Below are 13,555 nucleotides of genomic sequence, written 5' to 3'. Positions count from 1 at the left end.
CCAATGCTTAATTGGTAAAAGCACAAGAGTAGAGAGGAAGGGGCCTGCTAATTTTCTCTGATTTCCACCCAGGTGTAAGCAGAGCGACCACTGATAAAAGAGTACACGTAATGGAATTTATGGGAGGACCACCGGTGAAAGCACTGGGAGACTCAAGGCCAGAGGTTAATAGTGGATTACCTTAAAGAGGGAGGAGGGATAGGTGTGGCAAAATTAATTTGCTAGAATTCTTAGTAGAACCCCAGATTCAGAGCATATGGTTAATTAAACGGCTTATAGATGGAGGCCTAGATTTTGGAGGGAGCCATGGTAGTGAATGGAGGGAGACTGGGGAGCAGTGAAGATCGACTCATAAGGGAGCATGTTGAGAGGTATAAAGGGAGGTCAGTGGGGTGATCCGTTGTGCTAAGAAGTATTTTGGGAAGTTGGAACAGCCAAGCATTTTTGTTTCTTGTATATGTGCATAGTATATTTTGAGATACTTGGCTTTTTGTCAGCCTAAACATAACACAGAACATAAAAGCTATCAAAAATGTTTCTACCTAAAGAATACACTTACATAGAACAGCAAATTGTATTTCTATGGATTTGATGTTACTGCTCTTACAGAATATGGCATTTCTATATAAATAAATTATTTAACAGCTCTATAAAAATAGTAGAGCTTATAACCATTGTGATTAAGAGCAAGATAGTAGATATGGTATGCATTTTTTAAATGAAACACTTTCTTTTTTAATAGGTAGTGACATGGAACAAATGCAGGAAAGTCAACAGGCAGCGCATTCTGACCTTTGTTTGTTCTCTACAAGTCAGGAGTGTTAGTGTGGGTTGGTCTAAGGTGAGCAAGAACAATACAGAATAAAGTGTTTTGCTGTGTGTAGAACACTGGAATATTGTGTGATCTAAGTATTTTATCAACAAATCGAATCCACGTGGAAATGTATTTTTATATTTGAAGAGGGAAGGACACTTGTTCTTTGTTTCCACAAAGACCTTTTGTCGTCAGACAAAACACAATATAAAGCTTTCAAAAGAATTATAAGAGACATGAGGATGATATGATAAGCATTTATCACCAGACTAGTAAGTACTTCTATATACAATGTATTAGCCTGTTTTTTCTTTATTGTGCATGCAATATGGTTCAAAATGAAGCAGTGCTTATGGCAGAACTTCAAATACAATATGATCTTCGTATCTTTGGGATTTAAGTAAACCTGTTGCGAGCCTATGGAAATTAAAATGTGTAGCTATTATTAAGGCATACACTGTTTGGCCCCTTACACACAGGAATAAAAATGTCACATTTTTTACTGATCTAAATATGGATACATTGTTGTCTATGGAACAATGCACAAAGCTGGGTATACAGTAAGGCTCGGTTCACACTACCGCGACTTGGGATCCGACTTGTAAGCCCTCAAGTCGCCCCAGAAAGAGATTCACATTACAGTGCATGGGAGCGTCTTAATAGACACTACTGAAGTCGCTCCGACTTCAGAGCGTACTCCCTGTACTAAATCTGTGATATAGTGATGAGTGCAGAGCCATAAAACAAAAATAGAACACTTACGTTTCAGTGCAGCAATTTACGTTTGTACGAATGTTTACGCATATTGCAACATTGGCAACAAAGAAGAATTTTTAGATTCACATACGCTAGTTTATGCGCATTTACACAAGGTCTTTACACAACATTTTATTCAGGATCTTTCTGTCAACAGGATCCTGAGTATAAACTTCAGTAAATTCTTATGTCCGTGTGCAATTGGCCTTAATCTTTTTTTTTTTGTTCAGACAGCAGTATGAATTGAGATTCCTCCATCCACGCAAACAAGGTAAATGGAGGTATCTCACCTGCGGGACATTGTATTTTGACAGCTGCACCCACCGCTGTCAGAATACACTTATAGCCCCGTCTGCAGCACTGGCAGGAGAAGAGCAGCTATATGGACCTGGCTGTCAGTTTTGCGGGAATTCTGTGTCTGATCAGTGACAGAGACTATTCATGGGCGCAGCAAGAGCAACTGTGGGCAGCTGATGTTGAGCCCACCATCTACCCAACAGGAATACACAGAAAATGTGGACTGCTAGGATTGTGGGATATGTAGTTTCACATACACTGAGCTGGCTTGGAAGGCTGGGGGGAGAAAACTTTAGAACCCGCAAAGCATCGGGGCTCAGAAAAGAAGTAGATTCCTGTTGCTTTTGCCAGGCTGAGAAGGAGAGTGTAGAGAACATTCAGAGGGACTGAATGTGCTATAGGCTGTCAGCAGACTACTCATCAACACACCTTAGAGGGAGAGAGGCACAGTGGTAGATGTTATGAAACACCGGAGAGCACCACGGATGCTGACAGAGCCAATTGCTTGATTGAGGGGAAGGACACCGTGGATGCCAGCCAAGCTTACAGAATACTTTCCGTGTGGAAGCAGTGATCATTCTGAAAAAGGTCCAGTATACCACCTGCTTAGATAGGGTTAGAGCTCTGCAGTCAGCAAAGATTATACTCTCTGCTGAATTCATAGCTATAGGTCTAACTCACCAGGGGGCATGTTGAACCTCTGTAGTGAGGCCACTGCTTCCACACAGAAAACAAGGGTCTTCATTTGCTGCTGGCAGGTGACTGGGCTTTCTACTCAGGCGGTGCCTGCTTTCAATTTTTGTTTGGGCTTTGAAGAATACTTTGTACCTGATAATGTTGTTCATGTTGGAGGATCTGGCCTACATGACAGGTTTCAGCAAAGATCTCTAAAGTGATTCATACCCCCCACCAAAAGAACTAACTTTTAAAACATCCTAATAACATTTAATATCTATTTGTGCCCTTTTTTAAAAATAAAAATCCCATCCTGCATTGTTGCCACCACAGTGTGCATGCTCCCCATTTAGCCTAGTAATGCCGTGTACACATGGGCGGACTTTTCAACCGGACTGGTCCAATGGGACGAATCTGTCAGACAATCCGACCGTGTGTGGGGTTCATCGGACCTGCAGCAGACCTTTTCAGGTGAAAATCAGACGGACTTTAGATTTGGAACATGTTTCAAATCTTTTCGACGGACTCGAGTCCGGTCGAAAAATCCGCTCGTCTGTATGCTAGTCCGACGGATGAAAACCGACGCTAGGGCAGCTATTGGCTACTGGCTATCAACTTCCTTATTTTAGTCCGGTCGTACGTCATCACGTACAAATCCATCGGACTTTGGTGTGATCGTGTGTAGCCAAGTCCGTTTGTTCAAAAGTCCATCGGAAGTCCATCAAAAGTTTGTCGCCAAAAAGTCTGCCCGTGTGTACACGGCACAAGTGGGCCAAATATTGGTATACATGGCTTTCTTGCTACGTCATGTAATAGAGGTCACTATCCCTGCAGCACATTCTGAGAGGGGTGGAGCTAAACCACAGTGTGCCACATGTTATGTGATGTTGCCTTAGCTATTACATGCCCTCCCTTCAGAGCGCAGTGCGTTGTGAGTTAGGCATGTACTCCGCCCTCTTGGTGGATCAGATGCTTTATTGACAGCACACTCCACTCTGAATGACCTGGAAGAGGGCATGTAATGTCTCAAGCTATATCACAGGACATGTGATAATGGAAACCTCAAACACATGACAAGAGGATTTTTGAAACTATTTGTATATAGATATGTGGCTATATTGCAAATGTGTGCAAACTAAACCCCTGTTTTTAACACATGCTGTTAGATAGGATCATTTGGTTGGTTGCAGGCTGGTTGGTAAGCTGAGCTGGGAATTTCTTTGGTTTTGTTTTGCATGTGTTGCCCTTTCATGTGCTCCTTGCTGCAAAGGCCAGTTGTAGGTGAGGGCAGAGGTCATTTGTTTTGCTTAACTGCTTCCGGACCAGCTGCCACACTTATACTGCAGCCGGTTGGCTCCCCTGCTCGAGCCATCATAGCTGTACGCCGGCTCTTTAAGACGCCTCCGGTGGCGCGCGCACCCGAAGGGTGTCCTCAAAGCTGATGCGAGTGCCTGGCAGGCGCGATGACTGCCGGCAGCCGTGATTGCTCGTGGCAGAATGAGAACCGGGATCTGTGTGTGTATACACACAAATCCCGGCTCTGTCAGAGGAGAGGAAAGAGATTGTTGTTCCTACTAAGTAGGAACAACGATCTCTCTCCTCCTCTAGTCAGCCAAATTCCCCCTCGCAGTTAAAACACACATAGGTACACAGTTAACCCCTTGATCGCCCCCTAGTGTTAACGTCTTCCCTGATAGTGACATTTATACAGTAATCAGTGCATTTTTATAGCACTGATCGCTGCATAAATGTCACTGGTCCCAAAAAAGTGTCAAAAGTGTCCGATGTGTCCATTGCAATGTTGCAGTCCCAATAAAAATCACTGATCAACGCTTTTACTAGTAAAAAATATAATAATAATAAAAATGCCATAAATCTATCCCCTATTTTGTAAACGCTATAACTTTTACGCAAACCAATCAATATACGCTTATTGCGATTTTTTTTTTTTTTTTACCAAACATATGTAGCAGAATATACATCCGTCTAAACTGAGGAAGACTTTTTTTTTTTTAATTGGGTTATTTATTGTAGCAAAAAGTAAAAAATATTGTGGTTTTTTTTCAAAATAAAAACCACAGAGATGATCAAATACCACCAAAAGAAAGCTCTATTTGTGGGAAAAAAAGGACGTCAATTTTGTTTGGGTACAGCGTCGCATGACCACGCAATTATCAGTTAAAGTGACGCAGTGCTGTATCGCAAAAAATGGCCCGGTCATTAAGCAGGAAAATCTTCCAGGGCTGAAGTAGTTAAAAAATTTAAATGTATCACTGCAAAAAAAAAAAGAGATGAAAACAATTTTTTTTTTTATAAAAAAATAATAATAATTAAAACAATCTAAGGGGCGAAGGGAAGGAAGGAATTAAAGGCTGTCTCTGGTTTTAACAATGAATCAGGCATATAGATTAGGAAATTCAGAAACTTCTTTGCAGATAACAGTTCTCCGTTGCCACAGTTCTCTGCTGCCACATTTGACACCTTTCAGGGGGAGAGGGGAGCGGGCACCTGGTTTTGACAGGTACCTGCTCCCACTGCCGGCTGAGTTCGCTGCTATAAACTCATCTGGAAATTCGGCCCCCTCCTCCTTCCCCTGCCATCGGGCAATTCACAAAGTGCAGCGCATTTCGTGCATGCGCACTAGGGAACCGGCTGTGAAGCCGCAAGACTTCACTGCCAGTTTAAGATAATTATATAGGTATCCTGAGTGCTGCACCGCCCTTCAATCAAAAATACCTCCACTGCGCCACCAAATAATGTGAAAAATCTACACACTTGTGATTGTGTGAATGCTCTCCTATGTGTAGAGCTGCCCCCTTTAAAATAAATATATATAAACAATATTTGATCTCAAATGTCCGTGCACTCAAACGATCCCTCTTACAGACATATAAGAAAAAATAGGAGGCGCTCTACTCCTTCCAGTGCAAAATAATTAATGACACAAAAATATAATATAATAAAAATCTACTATGTGTTGCAGAATATGTTCTGCTACAAACATAAACAAGTGAACCCAGTGACAACCACAGTAAATTACACACCAAATATATACATCCAAATTATTTCCACCATGTGTTAAATGTGTGTATTAACATTGGTGTACAGAAAATAGTCCATATATAGTGTGAACAAAAAAATCAGTCCAAAGTAGTGTGACAAAAAATGTGACAAAAAATCATGACAAAAAATCGATTGAAAATAGAAATCTTGATAAGTGAGTAACTCCGCGTATCTTCCACCTCACCACCGTGATAGTGAATCCACTCCCAATAGAAACACACTCACCGATTCCTATTGCCAGCACTTTCATGCAAGGCAAAAATCGCTTGTTTACCACACTCCAGGGTAATCGGATCAATTCGACATCCCACAGTGTATGATAGAATCGGTCCACATGAAAAATAATGAAGTGCTCCAATAGTGTAAACCAGCACAGCAAATTTATTAAAACCACTACAATCTTAGGAACATCACTCACATTTTAAAAGATTTAAAACAGCAGAAATACAGTGCAGCTCACAGCAACTTCAGAACTCAGTGGATGAACAATTGACACTATCGGTCACAGCGGACACGAGGTGTGTTTAGTGCTTAAACTTCCGATCTCACCCCTTCCTGGTTAGCCCTCCGTGCAATCGAATAGCCTCTCCTACGGCGCGGCTTGCAGCGTTACACGCCACACATCACAGCCACACCCCCGAAATGTTTCGTCATAGATTGACTTAATCATGGGATTGGCTGTATGGGCTGCCACTCATCCCTTATATTTCCTCCTATCTAACACATAATAGGTGGATCAGTCCGCATGCGCACACCTCGTGTCCCCGCTGTAGTGATTCTCCATTACTCAGAACACACAGAGCGCCGCCAATCAGGGATAAGGGCCCCCTTGAAAATAATTCGGACTGATTTCAACTCTCATCTCTAATAGTTGGCTTACGCACAGTTATACATTCATCTCAGTAAACTGGTTCAAGCGCGGTTCTGTCATATCTGCACATATGATGTGGTCACATTCATAAATAAAAACAAACCAGACCCTATCAGCCCATATATCTCTATACAGAAACTGCTCATTCCAACGTGCAATTACATATGACATAACCATCAAATATCTCCTGCATCAAATCACATATTGACTCCTGAAATCGGATCACAGATCCCTCCAATGTCACGCCCCAGAATGTGAGTGCATTAAAATTGACATAATCAATCTAAAATAAACGGTAAAATACTTGATCAGCAAATACATGGTTAGAATCTCTCTTAATATATATCAACTCCGTTTCATACATGGCCTCTTCACATTATCTATTAAAAATTATTAAATTATTAAAAATTATTGAAAATTATGAATCATACAAAATTATATATTTACTGGGATTTTGTCTGTATGGGGAACATAACTTCCCAAGGTGACAAAGGGGAGTGTCATCACTCCTATTCAATATCTCCTAACCTATACTCGCCTACTTATTTACGGTATCCCCAAAAGAACAAACTCATTTACTCCCCCACTCTTTAGAGCTAGTTTTATTCTCAGGTCTAACTCAGGTGTACCTACATATTCTACCCATAGTTCCCTATGGTGCAATATTATAGTGGCAAAATCAGCCTACACCTAGGGGCTCCCCTCCCCTAGGTTAGAAGGTCATCTCAAATATAATTCAAACAACTTGTATAAGCATATAAATCCCTCCTATAACAAATTAATAGCAAATGGAAACCTACTAATAGTTACACTACCTTCAGATTTGAAATTAAAAGTTATTTATAAAGCAGTTCAAGTCCAACTCTATGTTTAACCCCCTAGGGGTCAAACTTTTTAACAAAAAAATCCAACGAGTTTCCCTCTGGGATAAATCTCTGACTCTATTGGACCCTCTCCATGAAGGATGGACAACATCAATTCCACAAAACTGTAACAGGGAAGGGTCCTTCTGATGTTTTTCTTTAAAGTGCAAGGAGACACTGTGGTGCTTATAGCCATTTTTTATATTGGTTAAGTGTTCTGAGATCCTGATCCTTAAGAGTCTTTTGGTCCTCCCCACATAAAGTAGGCCACACGGGCACCACATCAAATATACGACATGGGAGGAGTTACAAGAGCTGAATTCCTTAATTTCAAAGGATTCTCCCTCTCTATTAGTCACACTTGTCACCCCTCTGTGACTCACTTTTACAGTTCTGCAACAAATAAATCTCCTGCAGCAATAGAAACCCCTAAAGTCCAGTCTCAGGTCATTCTGCCCTGGCGGGTCAAGAATCTTCTTGACCACATGATCACCAAAACTCGGGGCCTTCCTATAAATGAATTTGGGTTGGTTCGGCAGTATTACTCCTAAATGTCTATTCTTGCACAAAATGTGCCAATGTTTCCTAAATATACCTTCAATATCTTTATATTGACAATGATAACCTGAGATGAACCCCAACTGGTGTTGGTTATCACTTGATTGAGAAGTATTTTTAAAGCACTGTTCCCTTGGTACTTGTGCCACTTCCTGGATGATCTTATTCAGCTCATCCAAGTCATACCCTCATATCCAGTTTCCCTTACCCGAGTTGGTGGCAACAGCACTCGAGAGCCAATTGAAAAATCGGCTCGGGTGAAGACACTGCTGGATTTGTGGACAGGTAAGTGTCCTAATACTAAAAGTCAGAAGCTACAGTATTTGTAGCTGTTGACTCTTATTTTTTTCTAAAAGGAGCCTTGAACTCTGCTTTAATTCTTTTTTTTTTTTAGCTTAGTTACAGATTCGCTTAAAGTACATTTAGTGCACTGGATAAATCAAGAATACCCACAGTACACGGAAATTACTGTAAATATAAAAATGTTACTAACAAACACGAGTTTTTGGCAGCATTGTAGTCTGCTACACAACAGCAATACTGGGTGAGGAGCGCAAGCTCTTAGCAGATAGGATTTATGTTAGCTAATAGCTATATAATCCTTTGCATAAAATTCATTTTAAGACTGGAATTCTCCTTTAAAGGTATTTCTGTGTAGCCTGTAGGAATAAATAGGTTAAATCCATGGAGTAGTTATGCCTGAACAAGCAGACCTTACTCTCTTAACCACGTCATGATTAGCTCCACTGCATTAGCCACAATTATGCCTCTGGCGCTGTTTGCCTTTGTAACGACACAGTTCACATGTTTTTTTTTTTTTTAACAGTAGTCTGGTAGAATTGGGTAGTAGAATTTCTGTCCCCTATACTTTGCAGCACATTGTAGTGCATGCAGTTTTTGTATTAATATAAATTTAACAATACATACAAAAACTCCAGCCATCAAGTTTTCAGGAATTTCAGCACTGCTTCAGTTATTGCCATGAATGACACAAACTGGCCGGTTAAGCTATATGTAAGTAACAGCTCTGATCGCTTAAGTCACTTGCTATGATTGAGAAAGAAATATACTTGAAAATTATGTGTATAATTTATGATTTGTATTATATATAACAAGTAGATCTTTAAGTAAAATGCAGCATTACATATTCAGTTTCACTCTTAATTGCTATTCTGGATCCATCTTTCCTGTAATTCAGGTGATGTGAATGTTGTCTAATGCAACTGAGCAGGTGGGGCTTGGCAAGCCAATGCAATGCCAAGCTTCTTTACAGGAGAAGTTCTAAGAACTTAGATATACTTTATTTTTCCTTTAGTCACACTTGCGTGTGGAAAATTGATGGGGTGAAATGATTTTGCATTTTCTTTGTGCACCTTAAAGCAGTTTAGTAAATGTGCGATAATGTTTCCCAAACCAAACAGGATAGCCAAGAAGAAAGTTTTTCTTTACTCAAGGGACGATGTGGTGAAAGTTTAAATAGGTCAGTCAATAAAAGACCCTAAAATATAACTGATACTCTAAGACCGCTATAATTTTATTAAGACTTATTTTTTTCCTCTTATCAGATATAGACAGCTTACTTTTTATATGTTAAGGCTTTATTCTCTGTTAGGTTGATTAACATATCCGTATACATAATATATTACTAAGAGCCTGATTATAAAGTTGTAATTGACCGGTATATTTAAAGTTTGCTTGTTAAAAAATTTTGAATTTTTTTTTGTGGTAAATTGTGCTAAAATGTAGTTTGCAGCAGTTTCTACCTTTGTAAAAAAAACAGGATCAATGGATTCACAAGTTTAGGTGAACTTGAACAAGAACAAGAACATATGTTGGCCAATTTGTTTTGCAAGGTCTGATGTATCAATGAATAATAACAATAAATGTGCTTCATAATTCATTTGAATGATTTGATGGGGAATGACTGTTAAATCTTTTGTAGAACTAATGATTGACTCTTTTTGACCGGACTCAAAAAGAACAGCTACATTTTCTTAACTATTCAGAATAACATACTGTAACTGTGTTTGCTAGAGATTCCCTTTATATTTTGGCATGGCGCAGTGATAGAAGCTAGCTTTCTCCAGACCTGGACACACCTCATGTCTTAATTTGGTGAGGTCACTTGTGAAGTGGTGTGACCTGAAGGCCATTTTTATGAGGCAGCTGAAATGGTGCCCAGTAGTAGAAATGTGAATGTGTTAGGATGGCAGAATGCCACAATTGTTATTAGTGAGCAATCTGTCCATGACAGAGCAGTGGATATGTCACCACATAGGTATTGTAGCAGCATTAGAGACATTGCACCTGTCATGTTTGGTGAGTGTACTGCAATAGCTCTTCAGTTAAAGTTGCAGTATCTAGGTCCATGGCACTTAAGCCATCATTGTAAAGTTTTTCCAGTTCACAAAGTACAGGGGGTCCCCGGGTTACAAACAAGTTAGGGACTGTAGGTTTGTTCTTAAGTTGAATCTGTTTGTAAGTCGGAACCGGTATATTTTTTAAGTGTAGCTCCAGCTAAAAAAACTATTTTTAAGCTTTTTGGATAGCATAAGGAAGGGTTAACACCCCTGTAACATTTGTTTTTCTGTGTGTGCCCCTGTTCAGAAGATTTCACCTCACTTTCTGTCCCAATGACAATTGGATTTTGAAAATTTTGGGTTGTTGTGGAAACAAGCCTTGGTGATAAAGCATCAGTGGAGGTACCTTTTCCCCATAATAGCTCTTACAGGACTGAATTTCCCTTCCTAGGGGTAGATTTCCTCTCACTTCCTGTTGTCTCCCTCCGTTTGTAAGTAGGAGTCGTTTGTAAGTCGGATGTTTGTAACTAGGGGACCCCCTGTATATGTAAACCCTGACAGTTACATTAAGTTTAATTCATTTTACTTGCCTGTTTACAGAATTTTTTTATTCTGTGGTCCCTGGAAAGGGAACACATATGTTTCCACTAAATTATCAGGATCTGTATATGTTGCTTTGCAAAACTAAGGGAAAACTTAGAACAACAACTTGAGAAACAAATATTATTATGCTTTGCCTTTAATGTATTCACAGGAAGTCCCCCATATATATTTCTCACCTCACATGTAAATATTCCCCAAGCTGTCCTTTTCACTCTTCATCTCACCTGCTTATGTTTTTTTCACTTATAGACTCCATGCAAACTGGCTTTTTTTAAGTGTTTTTTTTCTGCCCCTAGAAGCAAATAGTGCTATCCTATGTGTCCATGCACATTATTTTAGGTTAGACATGTTTTAAGCTTCAGCTTCTAAGAGCAGAAAAAAATGTATTTTTCGTTTTTGGTTACAATTTGCCAGCAGAAAAAAAAGGCTGACAGCTCCTAGAAGCTCCTAAACACCGTTAACCGCTACTAAGCATGGGATTCAGCATTTTTTCTTTGTTAGCCAGTGGCCCGCCTGTGTCCTTAACAACCCGTGTGTAACTGCCTACAACAATGTTTGCAGCTGGTATTACCAGACCTAAGTTTCCAGATTATCCCAACCCTGCTCATTCCATCACACCCAAACCACTTTATATGTAAGGACCCCTGACCAACCAGAAACCACATTTTTACAAAAAACACAAACAAAACACCCGTAGAGAAAAGAAGAAGTATTGTGGAAGGAATCAGCATTCCACTAACTGTATGACCAATACAAAGGAGGAATCCTCTGCTGCTACCCATTTTGATCTGGATGCAGTGCCGGGACAAGGTCATCCGGTGCCCAGGGCGAAGATGAAAAACTGCGCCCCCCCCTGTGAAAAGCTACAGTGCCCACAGACGATGGGATCTATACTAATGCATCAGTGACAGTGCATTAACCCCCTTCCTCTGCATATTACCAATACCATTGCTAATTAAGCAAACTCCCCTCAGAGACTGCAGACATGATACAAGAGATCAATGCAGTCTCACCAGTGTCCATTAAATGCAGCCTACTGCTGTGCCCATCAATGCATAATTGCAGCCTCAATGTGACCATAATAGCAGCCTTTCTGTGCCCATAGTTTCAGCTTCTCTCTTTGTGCCCATAATCGCAGCCTCTGTGCCCATAATCGCAGCCTCTGTGACCATAATTGCAGCCTCTCTGTGCCCATAATCGCAGTCTCTGTGCCCATAATTGCAGCCTCTCTGTGACCATAATTGCAGCCTCTCTGTGACCATAATTTCAGCCTCTCTCTCTGTGCCCATAATTTCAGCCTCTCTCTCTGTGACCATAATCGCAGCCTCTGTGACCATAATCGCTGCTTCTCTGTGACCATAATCGCAGCCTCTCTGTGACCATAATTTCAGCCTCTCTCTCTGTGCCCATAATTTCAGCCTCGCTCTCTGTGCCCATAATCGCAGCCTCTGTACCCATAATCGCAGCCTCTGTGACCATAGTCGCAGCCTCTCTGTGACCATAATTTCAGCCTCTCTCTCTGTGACCATAATTTCAGCCTCTCTCTCTGTGATCATAATCGCAGCCTTTGTGCCCATAATTGCAGCCTCTGTGCCCATAATTGCAGCCTCTCTGTGCCCATAATCGCAGCCTTTCTGTGCCCATAATCGCAGCCCCTCTGTGACCATAATCGCAGCCTCTGTGACCATAATTGCAGCCGCTCTGTGCCCATAATTGCAGCCTCGGTGACCATAATCACAGCCTCTCTGTGACCATAATTTCAGCCTCTCTCTCTGTGACTATAATTTCAGCCTCTCTCTCTGTGCCCATAATCACAGCCTCTGTGCCCATAATTGCAGCCTCTCTGTGACCATAATCGCAGCCTCTTTGTGCCCATAATTGCAGGCCCTCTGTGAGCATAATCGCAGCCTCTGTGCCCATAATCGCAGCCCCTCTGTGACCATAATCGCAGCCCGAGTGACCATAATCGCAGCCTCTCTGTGACCATAATTGCAGCCTCTGTGACCATAATCGCAGCCTGTGTGACCATAATTCCCTCTCTCTCTGTGACCATATTTTCAGCCTCACTTTGCCTATGAATGGAGACTCACCATAGCCTGCCCTGGATGCATCACACAGCCGACATCTCCTGCAGCGCTGTGTGTCACACAGCTGGGTCTGTGTGTGTGTTTGGCAGCGTAACAAGGTCCCGCCCCCCTAGACTGGCTCGTGTGATAGGCGGAACACTGATTCAATCTGCTACCACATGAGCCAGTCTAGGGGGCGGGTCCTTTTTATGGCGCCGGCGAACACACACACAGACCCAGCTGTGTAACACACAGCGCTCCCGGCGCTGTGTGTCAAACAAGAGGAGGAGGTGGGAGGGGAGCGCTGCAGCCACAGATCAAAGCGGTCTGTAGCGTGGCCTCTACTATGCCCCCCTTCCTCCAGTAAATGGTCCCGCCCAGGGCATCCGCCCCTTCTGCCCACCCCTTGTACCGGCCCTGTCTGGATGACAGACAACACATTAGCTCCAAATCCCACCAATATCACATGTCCTTTGGTTTCTTCTACCTCACCTAGTCCCATTACTTCCACCAGTTTACAACAATCAGATGCAGCTTCAGCCATGCCGCCCAGAGGTCGCACGGATGCTGCACAGGCCTTCCCACCTACTAGCCCACTTGGGACCTTACCTCAAAAAACATATGTTTCTCTGCCCTTGTTCTGTCCCCTTAATGACTCTATATCCCCTGTCCATCCCAGTCCTTGTGTT

The 13,555-nt window shown here is 41.7% G+C and overlaps 1 protein-coding gene across 5 annotated transcripts in view; it reads left to right on the top strand.

Moving 5' to 3' along the window:
• The window catches only part of WDR72 (WD repeat domain 72), a 501,920-nt gene that overhangs the window by 47,013 nt on the left and 441,352 nt on the right, over nt 1-13,555 (top strand). For 2 of the 5 annotated variants that reach the window (XM_073618749.1, XM_073618746.1), the window contains exon 2: nt 743-841. The exons of 2 other annotated variants lie outside the window; for them this stretch is intronic. The gene's annotated coding sequence lies outside the window, so the exon portion shown is untranslated. Of the gene's footprint in view, nt 1-742; nt 842-893; nt 1,087-13,555 lie in introns of those variants that run through there. One more of the 5 variants, XM_073618751.1, reaches the window with a different exon arrangement.

The sequence above is a fragment of the Aquarana catesbeiana genome, linkage group LG03 (assembly GCF_042186555.1).
Source record: "Aquarana catesbeiana isolate 2022-GZ linkage group LG03, ASM4218655v1, whole genome shotgun sequence".
NCBI classification, from domain to species: Eukaryota; Metazoa; Chordata; class Amphibia; order Anura; family Ranidae; genus Aquarana; species Aquarana catesbeiana.
This window is presented reverse-complemented; position numbering and strand designations above follow the sequence as displayed.